Here is a 14,670-nt window from a genome sequence, read left to right on the forward strand (position 1 = left end):
CAGAGCCTGTCACTGCACACTGCGGGCAGCCAGGGGCACATCTGAAGGGAGCACTACTTTGAGTGGAATATGGATAGGAAAAACAGATTCAGAACGAATGAGAAAGAGAGTTGTTTCTCACTCAGGCAGAAGAGCAGACAGCTTCTCATCTTGCTTCTCTTTAAGAAGGCAACAGGAGAGCTCTAGGAACACCTGGGCTCCCCAGCTGCTCTGGGGGGCAGCCATTTTGCAGCAGTCACAGCTCTTGTCCTGACACTGACCCCGCAGGACAATCCCTGTAAAACGATGGCAGGGTCCTGAGAGCACTAGTAGGTCTTCATGGCCATGAGCAGACTCATCTGGGGCCTTTATCCACCCCTCTGCCCACAGGTTCCATTGCAGGTACCCAGCCTGCCCTGCGCTGCTGCTCCACAGTGAGCTCAGGCCTGCAGGGTACCAGGCCCCAGCAGGGCTGTTCTTCAACAGTCTGCACCCAGCCGTGCTGGACACAGCCACCATCAGGCACTGGGTGTGGAGCAAAGGCAAGGAAGGCTCAGTCTGGAGGGCAGCAGGTAAGTCCCTGCCATCTTTGCACAAGTGTGGTGGCACTGGAAAGCAGAGTGTGGGAGGCTTCACCGCCGGCAACACAGATCTTCAAGCTGTCCAAAGGTATGTGCATTATGCTGATTTTTTAAAGTGTGGGGCTGTTAAAAGGTTGCCTGTGGTAGATGATAGGTTGATTATGAGCCTCAGTGTGCCCTTACAGCCAGGAGGGCAAATAGCATCCTGGGGTGCATCATGAGGAGAGCGGCTAGCAGGTCAATGGAGGTGATGCTCCCTCTCTATTCGAGCCTAATGAGGCCCCATCTGGAGTACTGTGTCCAGTTCTGGGCTCCTCTGTACAAGACAGACAAGGAGCTACTGGAGAAGGTCCAGAGGAGGGCTACACGGATGATCAAGGTCTGGAGCATCTTTCTTACAAGGAGAGACTGCAGGAGCTGGGCCTGTTTAGTCAAGGGCAGACTGAGAGGGGATCTTGTTAATGCATGTAAATATCTCAAAGGTGGGTGCCAGGAGAATGGTGCCAGACTCTTATCAGTGGTGCCCAGAGATAGGACAAGGAGCAATGACCGTAAACAAAAGGTGGCAGAGCATTGAACAGGCTGCCAGGGTGGTCGTGGAATCTTCATCTCTGGAGACATTCAAAACCCACCTGAATGCATTCCTGTGTAACTGCTCTGGGTGGCCCTGCCTTGACCAGGATATAGTTCACAAGACAATACAAAAGTAAACCCCAATGGTTACTCTTCGGCTAAAGCTGTGTGAGGCAGACCCTGTCTGCAGGCAGCCAGGGGCACCTCTGAAGGGACATCTGCCCCTTAAGTCTTGTGCACCTCTTTCTCATCATTTCCAAACCTGCTTTTCAAAATCAGATGATCTCTAGAGGTCCCTTCCAACTCTAACAATTCTTTGATTCTGTGATTCCGTAAAAAGTTAATATTAAGTTAGTCTTAAAGGAAAATAATTACCCTATAACAGATTTTTTCCTTAAGGTTTTCTCTGAGTTAAATTCATTTCAATTCTGGTTTTCTTGTCATTAAGTAAGTGATTTTGTGGCTTATGGTTTAATAATTATGTTTTATTATAGCTGAGGCTGTCTAACATAACAGAGGATAGGCTGGGGTTTTTTCTTCAGCTGTGACCCAAGTTTTTCCTGAAACCTTCTGCAGCAATCCTGACAGGGAAGTGCAGGGTAGCGCTGCCATTTTCCAAAGAGGTGGCAGTTGCCAACCCCCATTCTATGAATAATTATGCATGTGCTTAGGGCCATCACATTGGAGGTTTCTGTTAATTGCAACAATGTTGCTCATTTCAGTAAATATATATGTAAGCAGGCTAGCAATTGCCTAGATAAATCCCTTTTCTGATATTTTGAATTTGCTGGAGAGGAAGAGATGAGGGAGAGAGGAAGCTGCAAGGAGTCTGCAGGGTTGCCTAAGGGAAGGGAACTTACCCAGGTGCTGGGGAAGCTCAAGACTGGGACCTGTGCTGACATTATCAGCACAGGCAGGCTGACAAGCCTTCCAGGGCCATACAGTTGCTCCAGGAAAGACCCCTGGAATGGAAAATTGATCTGTGCCTCACATTTGACATAGTCTTCATCCTTGAATCATAATTACTGGTCTGCAAGTTCCCTATTTGAGGAAGAAGCAGTCAGGGAAGATAGAGTTTTAGGGAAGGACAGGAAATGAGCATGCTGATGGTTGGGAAAGATTGCAACGGAAGTGGTGAACCTTGACGACTTTGGGAAAGAGGGACATGGGGTTGAAAAATGCAATGACTGGAGGAAGAAATGGACATGAGAATAAAATGGCTGGCAATAGTAGAGGAACCATAAAGGGAAGAGGTGCAGAGGTGTACATGATTTAAGGGGCAGAGGACAAATATCTACTTGTCAAAGCAGAGAAGCAAGTGCCTAGGTGTGTAAACAGGTAGGAAAGGATAAGTGTATGGGGGTAATAGGTAAAAGTTTCTTTCTACTAAGGGCAAAGCCAAAATTTCCATTGCTTTATAAATAGATGGCCTTGGGCTTGCAGAAAAAAAATAAGAAAAGCTATGGAGAAACTTTGCTACTACTGAATTAATTGGTAACCATTGAGTGTAAATACTAACCACCTGACTCAAACACACATTATCTAGAGACAACTTTACTGAAAAAATTAAGAGTCATCTCCCTCCCCCTCCCCAAACCAACACAAAAAAAAAACAAACCCTAACCCCAAAACAACCCCTACTTCACCAAACTGTTTGACATGTCATGAAGCTAGACACAGGAACTGGTTTGGGGGTTTCGTTTGTTTTCTATTTTGGACATTAGCCTCAAGAGGCAGAGGAAAAGAATATCAGACATCTAGGAACTAAAACTGGAAAAGACTCTGCTTCTGTCCCAGAAATCGCCATACTGTTCGGTATGAACATCTGTAGTAATTTATATGCTTACTGTTCTGAAATCTGCCAGCCAATATGAGCAGTGGGTTATTTGATTACCCTTGCTATTTTTAAGTGTTCTTTTTCATAAATCAAAACAAAGGCTTTTAGGGACTGAGTAGTCTTTTCTTCCAGGCATGCACTGTATTTAAGAGCTGAAAAAAAAGAACTGTTCAGACAAACCATATGACTAGTACTTGGATGTAAGGTAGACTTAAATTGTTGTGGCTTAAAGCCATACTTCTAAAGCCAGGGTAAGGGACTTCACAAAAAAAAACTCACTCATTTGGTATGGCCCTGTGACTTTAATGAGGTGGGCAATGAGGAAATGGGGAAAGAAGCCTGAGGAGATTCAAGAAGCACTTCAGGGCCTTGGGAGGAATGGTTCAAGGTTCGGGAGCCCAAATAGTGTTCTTATTCCTTCTGCCACTCGCAATCAATGACAATGGTTACATCAGAAAAATCTCACTAATTCCTGGCTCCATGACTGGTATCAGAGCCAGAATTTTGTGGGTTTTCACCATCAGTGAGTCTACATGGCAAAAAAGCTGCTGGAGGCAGATGGGGTATGCCTGTCACAAAGGGAGAAAAGGATCCTAGCCCAGGAGCTAGCAAGGCTTATAGAGAGGGCTTTAAACTAGGTTGAAGGGGGCTTGCTAGAAATGAGCCAAGTGGTAACATGCCACCTCTGGAGTCCAGATCCACAGGGCAACTTAAATGTATTTGTGCTAATGCCTGCAGCATGGACAACAAGCAGGAGCTGGAAGCCATTCTGCAGCAGAGAAATTATGACATCAGAGAAACATGGTGGAATGATTAACATGATTGGAATGCTGCAGTGGATGGCTATAGGGTCTTCAAAAGAGATAGGCCAGGAAAAAGAGGTGATGGGGTTGAGTTGTATGTCAGGGTGTGCATTGACTGCCTTGAACTAAATGTTGTAAGTGAGAAGGCTGAATGTTTGTGCGTGAAGATCCGGGGGAAGGCCAACCAAGCAGATATCCTGGTAGGAGTCTGTTACAGACCATCTGGCCAGAATGAAGATACAAATGAAGTGTTTTCAAACAACTGGGAGAATTTCATGGTCGCTTGCCCTTGTTCTCGTGGGGGACTTCAACCTATCAGATGTCTGCTGGAAGTACAGCACAGCAGTGAAGAGACAATCCAGGAGGTTCTTGGAGGGTGCTGACGATAAATTCCTAATCCAGCTGGTCAGTGAGCCAGCTAGGGGAGGTGCCTGGCTAGATTTGCTGTTCACAGAGGACTGATGGGTGATGTGATGGCTAGAAGCCATCTTGAGCAAAGTGATCACGAAATGATTGAATTTTCAATCCTTGGAGAAGTCAGGAAGAAAGTCAGCAAAACCTCCGCCTTAGACTTCTGGAAGGCTGAGTTTGGCCTGTTTAGGATGCTGGTTGGCAGAATTCCTTGGGAAACCTTGCTGAAGGACAAAAGGATCCAGGAAGTCTGGACACTCTTCAAGAATGAAATCCTTAAGGCACAGGAGTGGGCGGTCCCAATGTGGCAAAAATCAAGCCAGCGCAGAAGACACCAGCCTGGCTGAACAGGGAGATAGTGCTGGAACTCAGGAAAAAGAATTTATCACCTGTGGAAGAAGGGACAGTCCAGCCATGAAAAGTACAAGGATATTGTTAGGTTATGTAGATAGAAAATTAGAAAGGCAAAGGCTTTTCTTCCATTCCTTCAGATGGAACTAGATCTGGCCACTACCATAATGGATAATAAAAAGTACTTTCACAAATACATTAGCAATAAAAGGAGGACCAAGGAGAACTTCCATCCTCTACTGGATACTAGGGAAAACTTAGTGACTGAGAATGATGAAAAGGCTAACGTACTTAATGCAGCCTTTGCCTCAGTCTTTAATAGTCACATGAGACATCCTTAGGGTACTCAGTTCCCTGAGCTAGATGGCAGAGGTGGGGAGCTGAAGTCCCCATAATTCAGGAAAAAGTGGCTAGCGAGCTCCTGTTCCACCTAGATGTACATAAGTCTACGGGGCCAGATGGGTTACACCCAAGAGTGCTGAAGGAGCTGGCAGAGGAGCTTGCTAAGCCACTCTCCATCATCTATAAGCAGTCCTGGTCTATTGGGCAGGTCCCTGGGGCTTGGAGGCTGGCCAGCATGATGCTTCTCTACAAAAGGGGCAGGAAGGAAGACCCTGGCAACTAAAGGCCTGTCAGCCTGACCTCAGAGCTAGGAAAGGTCATGGAGCAGATGATCCTGAGTGAGATCATAAAGCACATGCGGGAAAACGGAGGAATCAGGCCAGTCAGCGTGGGTTCATGAAGGGCGGGTGCTGCTTGACCAACCTGATCTCCTTCTACAACAAGGTGACTCCCCTGGTTGATGAGGGAAAGGCTGTGGACATCGTCTATTTGGACTTAAGTAAAGCATTTCACACTGTCTTCCACAGCATTCTCCTGGACAAATTGGGTGCTCATGGCCTGGATAGGTGGATTATTCACTGAGTTAGAAACTGGCTGGATGATCGAGCCCAAAGAGTGGTTGTAAATGGTGTCACATCTAGTTGGTGACTGTTTACTAGTAATGTTCCCCAGGGCTCAGTACTGCGGCCAGTGTTGTTTAATATCTTTATCAATGATCTGGATGAGGGGATCAAGTGCACCCTCAGTAAATTTGTGGATGACACGAAGTTGGCTGAGACTGCTGATCTGCTGAGGGATAGGAAGGCTCTGCAGAGGGATCTAGACAGGCTGGATCAACAGGCTGTGGCCAATGGTATGAGGTTCAACAAGGCAAAGTGACAGGTCTTGTATTTGGGCCACAAAACTACCATGCAGCACTACAGGCTTGGGGAAGAATGACTGAAGGCCGCTAGGTGGAAAAGGACCTGGGGGTGTCAACTGGTGGCCAGCTAAACATGAGCAAGCTGGTGCCCAGGCGGCCAAGAAAGACAACGGTATCCTGCCCTGTATCAGAAATAGTGTGACCAGCAGGGCCAGTGAAGTGATTACCCCTCTGTATTGGGCACTGATGAGGCTGCACCTTGAATACTGTGTTCACTTTTGGGTCCTTCACTACAAGAAAGACATTGAGGTGCTGAAGCAGGTCCAGAAAAGGCCCACAAAGCTGGTAAAGGGTCTGGAGAATAAGTCTGAAGAGGAACAGCTGAGGGAACTGGGGTTGTTTAGTCTGGAGAAATCTCAGAGAGGGGACCTTATCGCTCTTTAAACTACTTGAAAGGAGGTTGTAGTGAGGTGGGGGTCGGTCTCTTCTCCCAAATAACAAATGATAGGACGAGAATTAATGGCCTCAGGCTGTGCCAGGGGAGGTTTTGGCTGGATATTAGGAACAATTTCTCCACAAAGAGGGTAATCAGGTATTGGAAGAGGCTGCCTAGAGAAATGGTGGAATTGCCGTCCCTAGAAGTGTTCAAAAACTGTGTAGATGAAGCCCTCAATGATATGGTTTAATAGTGATCTTGGCAGTCCTGGTGTAATGGTTGGACTTGATGATCTCAAAGGTATTTTCCAACCTAGCTGATTCTATGGTTCTATGATTATTCTTCTTCCAAAGACATGACTTTAAAATTATGATTAAAAAAGCTGCTCAAGAAAGGCCTATCCTCATTTAGCATTCTTACATCCAGTTAAATATTCTGATTTATTTGTGTTAGATCTTTAGTTAATTTCAATGTGGCCAACCAGCAGAAAGGCTGTTACTGACTTTAGTGGGCTTGGAACAGGCCTGTTTAAGGGCAAGTAGACCAGGTACTTGAAACATGTCCTCATTGAACTCGGAGCCAAAGGTATAATATCACGCTATGATGCCAATTGATATAAAGAAGACTGCCCAGCTAGTTTTGCACTAGAGTCACAGAATTTAGACAAAGAAATCCCTGGAGAAGTCAGTCTGCTGCAAGCTGTGCAAACAAGTGCTGTGGTTCGATATTGAGTGGGTGAAAAAGAATCAAACCAGCGGATTGGTACCTAGGTGATAGAGAATAGATTCATAACTGCTTAGGAAAGTTCTTCCATGAAAAACTCAGTTATTTTTTTAAGTAAGTCCATTTTCATAGCCAAGTAAAGGACAAAAAGTGTACTAAAATTTTCCTTGCTTTTATTTCTTCTACTAATTCCCTTTTATATGGGAATTCACTCACACATTCACTTTCTTCCTCTTCTCTAAGCAATCTGTTATCCCAGTGATATCTGTTCTTGGATGTCTTAATTTCAAATAAATTTCCAGCAAGTGAAGAAATTAAAATGAATCATCATAACCTTCAGTTTGCAGAACCTAAAAGAACAAGAAAAGGTTTCTTGTGTGTGAAATCAAGTCAGTAGTTCAGAGTTTGATAAGAAATGATCTAGCAAATGTTTAATCATTTATATTTAGCCACTGAGATTTCTTTCCAGCTTGGAGACAAAGATTTCAGACTGGGGAGATATCTTCTGACCCACAAATATTTCCCTACCCCATTGAAAATGAAACATGGGGTTAAGACAGCTTTAGATACAAGTTGACCTATGGTCTGATCAGTCAGGGACTTTCACCAGAGAAGCAGGTCCAAGTCTTCACAGATGAGGAAAACTTCCACATGCTGAAAGAGTGCCATAAACATTTAGTTACAAGTAAGTTGCTCCTCTTCTGCAGGGATCATTGGCTTTTTTTTTTTTTTTTTTAATGTCTTCATTCTCCATCTAGGGAAAGAAGTACATTTTGGTATAGGATATTTTTGGGGGGAGATTCAAATTCTTTCCTGGGAGATTTCAAATAAAAACTGGACTACAGGTGTAGGATAAATGTCCCAGATAGTGACTCATTCCAGTTAGGTTTGAAATGAGGAGTAGCCTTCAGTTTTAAATGTCAGTCATTTATATCTAGTAATGAATATTTCTAGTTTCAAGCTGACTAGTGTAAGGGCATCTGTGTTTCATTCTAGAGCAATGAGAATCAGAGGACTATAAAAGAACAAGAAAAAATAAATATATTTAGCAATAACCCATTTGTCTATGAAAAAATCACATATTAATGCAAAGCACAAATGCCCATGGACATCCAGCTTTATAGATGACCTAAACTGGCAGGGCTTACCAGGAAGCTGTTTTGATAAACACCTTGCCTTCACATGGGATGCAGGAAGGGATCATACCAAGATGGTTTGCACACTTCCACCAAAGCAAGCCTGCAACTCAGCAGTCTCCTTCACACCAGAGGAATCCTAGGTTGGGTGGAACCAACAAAGTAGTTCTGTTGCACTGTCTATCTGGCAAAAGAAAGGCCATGGCCTGAGAACTGCTGTATAAAGAAGATCTCTCCCTACTAGCAGAATCAGACAAACTCAGAGCTTGTATGGACTTTGTGCACTGAACTCAGGACATGCTGTGTGTGATCACAGGTCTAGCTCTGCCTTAATTCAGTTGAGATCAAGTACCCAATACCACTGTAACCAAGTCAGCAAAATGTCAGTCAATGTGGGCTGTACAGATCTGCCTGGAGTCCCAGGGACAGCCAGACTAAGTCTGTGCTGTTATTTCACTGCTAGGCTAAAGTTGGCCTGGTTAGGTCAGTCCATGGTAGAGGGCTGTATCTCTATCTGTAAATGCAAATGTGCCCTGTGAGTTGTTTAGAGGGGCTGATGAGCTCACTCATACCAGCAGGTCTGCCTTAATGTCAGTTGTTTCTCCCAGCCATACTCCAGCACAATCTGATTAAAGGCAGAGCCTGCACTGAAAAATGTTAGGTGTGCTGGAAACATTGCTGTATGAGAATGAAGTGTGCTCTTTACGTTTTCTTTTATTACCTCTATTTTAGTGTTGAAGAACTCTAAATTTTTTGGTTTATCTCTGAGATTTGTATTCTTTGTCACTGTGTTTGTTCTTAGTAAACCATAGGAATAGAAACTCTTGACAATGAATTTGTCCTTCCTAGGTTTTAAACACAAGTTTCCTCAAACTGCCTCTCTTTTTAAGATCAACTTGACATAAATTCAGAATTCATAGTGAACAGTGTGGTGTTTTCTCTCTGTATATATTGAACAGGAGAGGATTAATGAGGAAAGGTATAGCTAAAAGGCTCGCTGGGACTTTTATCACAACCCTATGTAAATTTTAATAGTAGAAATATTTCAAAATACTTCTACTACTTGAGATTCTCACTACTTCCTTCTTTCAAATGGACTAATGTATTTTTAGAAAAAAAAAATTCCCACCATATTTTTCACATACACTTCCTATTCCAAAGAATATGGCACCAATTTCTTCATGGTAACTGTTTGCGCAGGCAAGTTTCTTGGCCTCCTTTTCCAGGGAAATTTCTGCTTTTGTTTAAAAGCACATGTTCTCTAAGGAGATGATTGTAATTTATGTTTCCAGGGTGCCATCTGTGCTTTATCCTGTAATTCCAAGAAGGGATGAGGTACACTTTAAATGTTTGTGTTAAACTTTCAAAACTTTAACATATAAGAGTGTCAGGCTGCAATGTAATCAAGTTTGATTTGATTTCTTTTTTTTTTTTTTCATATAAAGAAGTCTTAATGATAACCAGACATTATCATTAAAAATCATTAGAATCAAAAAATAAATAGATTCATATCTTGACACATAGAAGTACTTGGTCTGAATCTAGCAGATTCAAACCTTGTGGTCAAGCCTTTGTCTTTGGTTAGACTTACATTTCAGTCAGAGTTTTTGATGCTCTGTATTTATGATAGAATGGCGATAAGAACCTGTGCCTCTGATACTGATGCACCTCTGCAGTTCAGAGCAGCTGTTTGAAATAATCACTCTCACAGAACATGACTGGGGGAAAAAACAAAGAATGGAATCTTACCAGCTGCGAATTTGATTTCTTTTATATAAAGAAGGCTTTGCTGTTGAACCTGTATATACATATATAAATGCAGTTTCAAAGCTCTTCAGATAATTCATTCAATGGCTTTAATGCATTGAAAAAATGTTATTTAATTCAACAGGTTTTTTCTGTTTATGAAATGAAATCATATTTCCCTCTTCTGTGTGTTTAATGTCCACCCTTTACAGCACAGTGACAGTTTTCAATATTGTGATTTTTCAATTTGTGATTTTTCTATTTTCTGTTGCTAGCCATCTCACTCAACTAAACAGCTATATGTGAGAATGCTTACTGTAAAATAGAGGTTACTGGACATCATCATATTCAGGAATTAAGCATGTCTATATAACAAATGTCTTTTAGTGATCTGATGATCATTACTGTTGCAGTGGAGGAAATGACTTTATTCCTTACTCAAAATATTCCTACAAAGTCAAGCATGACTATCAGTTGTATGGTTATTCGTGCAAAAGAAGCCTAAAAAATGTAGGTGTTCCCCTTACATCAGCTTATATCCTGTTGACAACTCAAATGACACTAGGCCCATTTATTAGTTTCTAGTGGTTTAACTGACAACTTTTGGTCTCATAAAATGTACTATAAATACTATCTGTAGCACAGCTTTGCTTTTCAGTGGTACACCAAGTGTTCAGATGGTTAAGAATGCTGTTTCCCAATGGGAAATGTCGCATTTGGCAGTCATTTATTCCAGTTTCCTTTGGGGATATGAAGGAAAGGTTTTACCAGAGTAATCCCTGAGTAAAAAACAAGCAACAAAATGATTAATACCTAAGCATTAGACTATGGAATGAATGCAAAATTTATTATACCTTGAAAGTAGATAGGGTGATTGCATACTTCTACTCTACAGGGAAATACATGTTTGTTCTTTCCACACATGAGGTTGGTGGGAAAATTGCATAGAACTGATTTCATGAGTTTGGAAATGAGCCCTGGTGTCGAGAATGACTTCACAGCCCCAACTCTGAACTCACTTGGCAGCATGGATGTAGGAACCTCTTGCTCCCAGTGAAGTCAGTCCTGCCAGTGGTTTCAACACAAGGAAGGTTTGGCTCAGAAATGACAGATTGTGATATAATGAAGTCCCATCGTGGAGTGAAAAAAAAAAAAAGGATTTGTTTTCACTGGAACAGGACAGTTTGTGGAGAGGGAGGAGAAAACAGCCTAAGCATTTATTCCTCTTGGTTTCTCTGGAGCTATGGTACCCCTGTCTTCTCAGCAAAACCAAAGGAATGAAGAAAGACTGTGAAGTGCATGTTTAACCAATGTAAAATTATCACATTTATTGAACTTTAATCTCATTTTTACAGTACCTAAGTTCACCATGCTCCTCATCTGCAGGGAGTTTATTGTTGATCTTTTTTTTTTCTTGCCCTCCTTCTTAAAGACATGAGGGTTATGGGGCTGGGTTCTTACACAGCCTTAGGCAGAGGGCAGACTGGTTTCAGCTGAATTCGATCACAAGTTTATTAAGTTCCTACCAGCATTTCTAGAGAATTCAAGCCTATATGGAGCAAAGAGCCCTGACTGAGAGAAAGCACAGAGAAGCTGGCCGCTGTCTAGCCTTGTGGCAGAGGGCAGCATGTACGTATTGCTGGGCTGCTGGCACACGTCATCCAGAGGCAGACACCGAGCACACCATCCCCCTCTTGGCTAAGTGTGCAAGGGATGTGGGAAGAGAGTAGGGGGAGGAAAGAGTGACACAGAGGTACACAGGAAGGTCAAGGTGGCATATGGGGGGCTGGGGTTTGTAGAACTGGGGCATGTGAAGGATGGGGTATTTCATTCCAGAGGAAACCATACTTCATACTCAAAAACTTTTTGTTTTTCAATCTAAACTGAACATTCTGCTTCTTTTTCGCAGTTTCTTTTTTACATGACCTTTCCCTACCCACACTCATTAACCAAACCCATGACAACATGGAGTTAGCAGTTTGGGTGGGCTGTACATTTTCCTCAGGAAGATTTTAACCATCACTTAGAAAAATGAATTAAAGCTCTCATGTGCAGTTATAGATGCAGTGAACTGAAACGGTTAAATGCTGATCTCAGAATAAGACATGAGACCACAAACCCATTTTTTCAGCCTCAGAATAATAGCCTCTCTGCTGAAACAAACAGAAAATGTTTTGCCTGTGCAGATAAGAGAACCTTACAGTACCTTTGAAACTGTGATTCAGCACTCTGAACTTACTACTGTTTTACAAGAAGGTGCTGACTCATTTACTAGTTGTATGTCAAAACAATCAAAAAGCGTCACTCTTTCTCCAGAAAAATTCAGACATCACTATCGGTAGCTACCCCGAGCTAATAAGGGCCAGAAATGGAAAGGCAAAAGTTTCTGCACTCTCCAAAGCTGACTGGCCCATATGGGGAATTACAGACAGCTGTCAGCAACAGATCTGATCCTTGCTAATAAGTAGGTGCTTGTTCTTCTCTGTTTCTAGACGCATTATGAGGAAGGGCTTAATTTGAAGGGGATCAATCAAGCTTTGAAAGTTGTCCTGAAGAACCATTACAGTCAGAAAGAGTAGGCAGAGACAAGTTCAGAGTTATTCTTTCTGTCATTTCATGCTTTTTAAGGCAAATTGTCAGGTTAGGTCAATGACCAGCTTTTCTTTTTTTTACTTCTTCATAGCAGCAAAGAGATCATATCTGTCCTTGCAGACATCTACTGAATTCAGTAAATATCTGTAGCAACGTATTTTTTAAGGTTTTCTTATGTGAGGCTAATACTTTTCTGTCAAAAGTAACATGCTGAAAGTTAATTTTGTTTAGGCTCCCTAACAGTGGATAAACTAAATTCAAGGAAATTATAGTTAAGTGATCATTAGTATCTGGATAGTCACTCCCAGTTGATGTAACAATCGGCACTGCACTCTGATTTTATCCAGGATAAGTGATACTGTACTTTCAGCATGTGACCACCCATACTGCAAACCTTGAGTTGCTTCCACACATGACCAAATTGACTCCAGCTTCAGTAATGTGAGATGTCATACAGAAATAAGGTTTACACTGTGTGAACATGCAACGTACCTGGAAGTTTTGAGTCAGCGCTCAAACTGGAAAACAATGGAGGAATCGAATCCACCATCACCTGTGCCTTTCTTCCTGGATTTCGCACTTTTCAGAGGTTAAATACCTGTTCAGTAATTTTGAAGTCCTCCTGTGGCCTCCTTGTTTTTCACTAGAGAATTTAGCAGAATGGATGCCAGAGCAGCACTGTAGAGAGATGCTGGTTACAGAGTTCTGGATTATTTGTGGAGCTCGTAAGCATGCTTTCTCGAAACTGACATTGTGTCCATGTAAGACATCCGTGGTTCAGTTTGTGCACAAGGATGTAGCCCTAACTTACTTCAAAAATGCTTTGGAGAGAGATGAGGTTGCTTTTATAGGTAATTTCTTTGCTGAAATGCTTGAGGAATCTGAAAGCAAAGGCATAAAACTAGTATTGATACAACCTTCTCAAAACTCTCAAGATGGAAACAGATGGTGAAACTGCCTCATGCTGCTTCTCCAAGAGTGAAATATTTACATCAAAACTACTTCTCTTTCTGGTAAATTAAACCAAAGCAGGGCAGGTATGGAAACCATAAGCAATGGCCAATTTGCAAATGTCATTCTTGTTCTTCCTCTAGACCAACGTGTGCCTCACACTCAGGAAAACTGTCCCCTCATCAGACTTGGGCAGTGAATTCAAAGTGCTTGCTCTGCACCTCTCAGAGTAGGGCCCAATCTTGCATTTTCTGTATTCTAGCTAAGTAATGTATTTAATGTATGTAAAATGATCCTACTACTGCCATTTTGTTCCTTTGCACAGGACTTGCTGTACTAAGAGCTGGTGACCTAGAAGTAATATAAATCCCATCATGGCTTGGCAGGAGTGAAGTGTTTAGCTCAGAGAATCAGGACTTCAGCATTTGTCTGGTGTGCCTGGAGATCAGGGATTTGCCTGGAAGAAAGAAAACTATCTGTCGGGTTAGGCAGCTGTTGAGTGGAATGGATACCAGTATCACATGCATGCTGGATTCATGTGCCCCATTACCTCTTGTGAACATAGCCCAAAGTCAAAGCACCTGAAGTCTAACCAGTTGAGAGATGAAAAGCTAGGTCAGCTTTTATGCTTTTTGCCTACAGTTCCCTGAAGGATTAATTAGTATATAGCAATAATAGCTCATTGGTCTATTTACAGTACTTTTCATCAATAGAGAGCACTAGTTTTAGGGAGCAGGTATTTGCTCAAATTCACACATCTAGTGGGGCTTAACAGTAAGGGCAGAAATATTAATCTACTATTAAATCTGCAGCATAGAGACTTGATTTGGGAAGGGGGATAAAGTTGATTTGAAGGCACATCAATTTCATCTTTCCATAATTTATATTGAGAAAACTTATTAAGCACTGATTTTTGAATCTGACCTGTAGCTAATTCTACAGGTTTATGGCTGTAATGAAGCTTATTGCACCATGCCCTACATCTTATCTTCCTATGGCAAATTTACTTTTTCCTTCTTTGCCAGTCAATTAATATTTCAATATTGTCTCTTTAAATATGTGAGTCTGTTGTGGTTCTTACAATGCTTTTAATTCTGCTGCCAGGAACTGCTCTAAACATCAGCTAAAGCCTGATTAAGTTATTTATTTATTTTCTGCTTTGAAAACAGTTAGTTACAGCTGTGTGGCTTCTGTGCATTGTTTTCATTATATAAAGACCTAAAGGTACAGTGCATTTTCTCCTCTAATGATCTGCTACCTGGCCTTTTCTTTCTCTTTTCCTTTGAAAAGCTTCTGCCTCTGCTTTCCACTGAAGATGCTTCCTCTGCACTCCCTGGCACATAGTTT

At 42.2% G+C, this 14,670-nt stretch overlaps 1 protein-coding gene across 1 annotated transcript in view; it reads left to right on the plus strand.

The window, feature by feature from the left end:
* The first annotated feature begins 273 nt into the window (after positions 1 to 273).
* Positions 274 to 14,670, plus strand: part of IKZF1 (IKAROS family zinc finger 1) — a 102,588-nt gene continuing 88,191 nt past the window's right edge. Inside the window, exon 1 of the mRNA XM_057428864.1 lies at positions 274 to 648. The gene's annotated coding sequence lies outside the window, so the exon portion shown is untranslated. The remainder of the gene's footprint in view (positions 649 to 14,670) is intronic.

This window comes from Pezoporus wallicus, unplaced genomic scaffold (assembly GCF_028554395.1).
Source record: "Pezoporus wallicus isolate ANWC-B61680 ecotype Strahan unplaced genomic scaffold, APGP_CSIRO_Pwel_v1 contig_6658, whole genome shotgun sequence".
NCBI classification, from domain to species: domain Eukaryota; kingdom Metazoa; phylum Chordata; class Aves; order Psittaciformes; family Psittacidae; genus Pezoporus; species Pezoporus wallicus.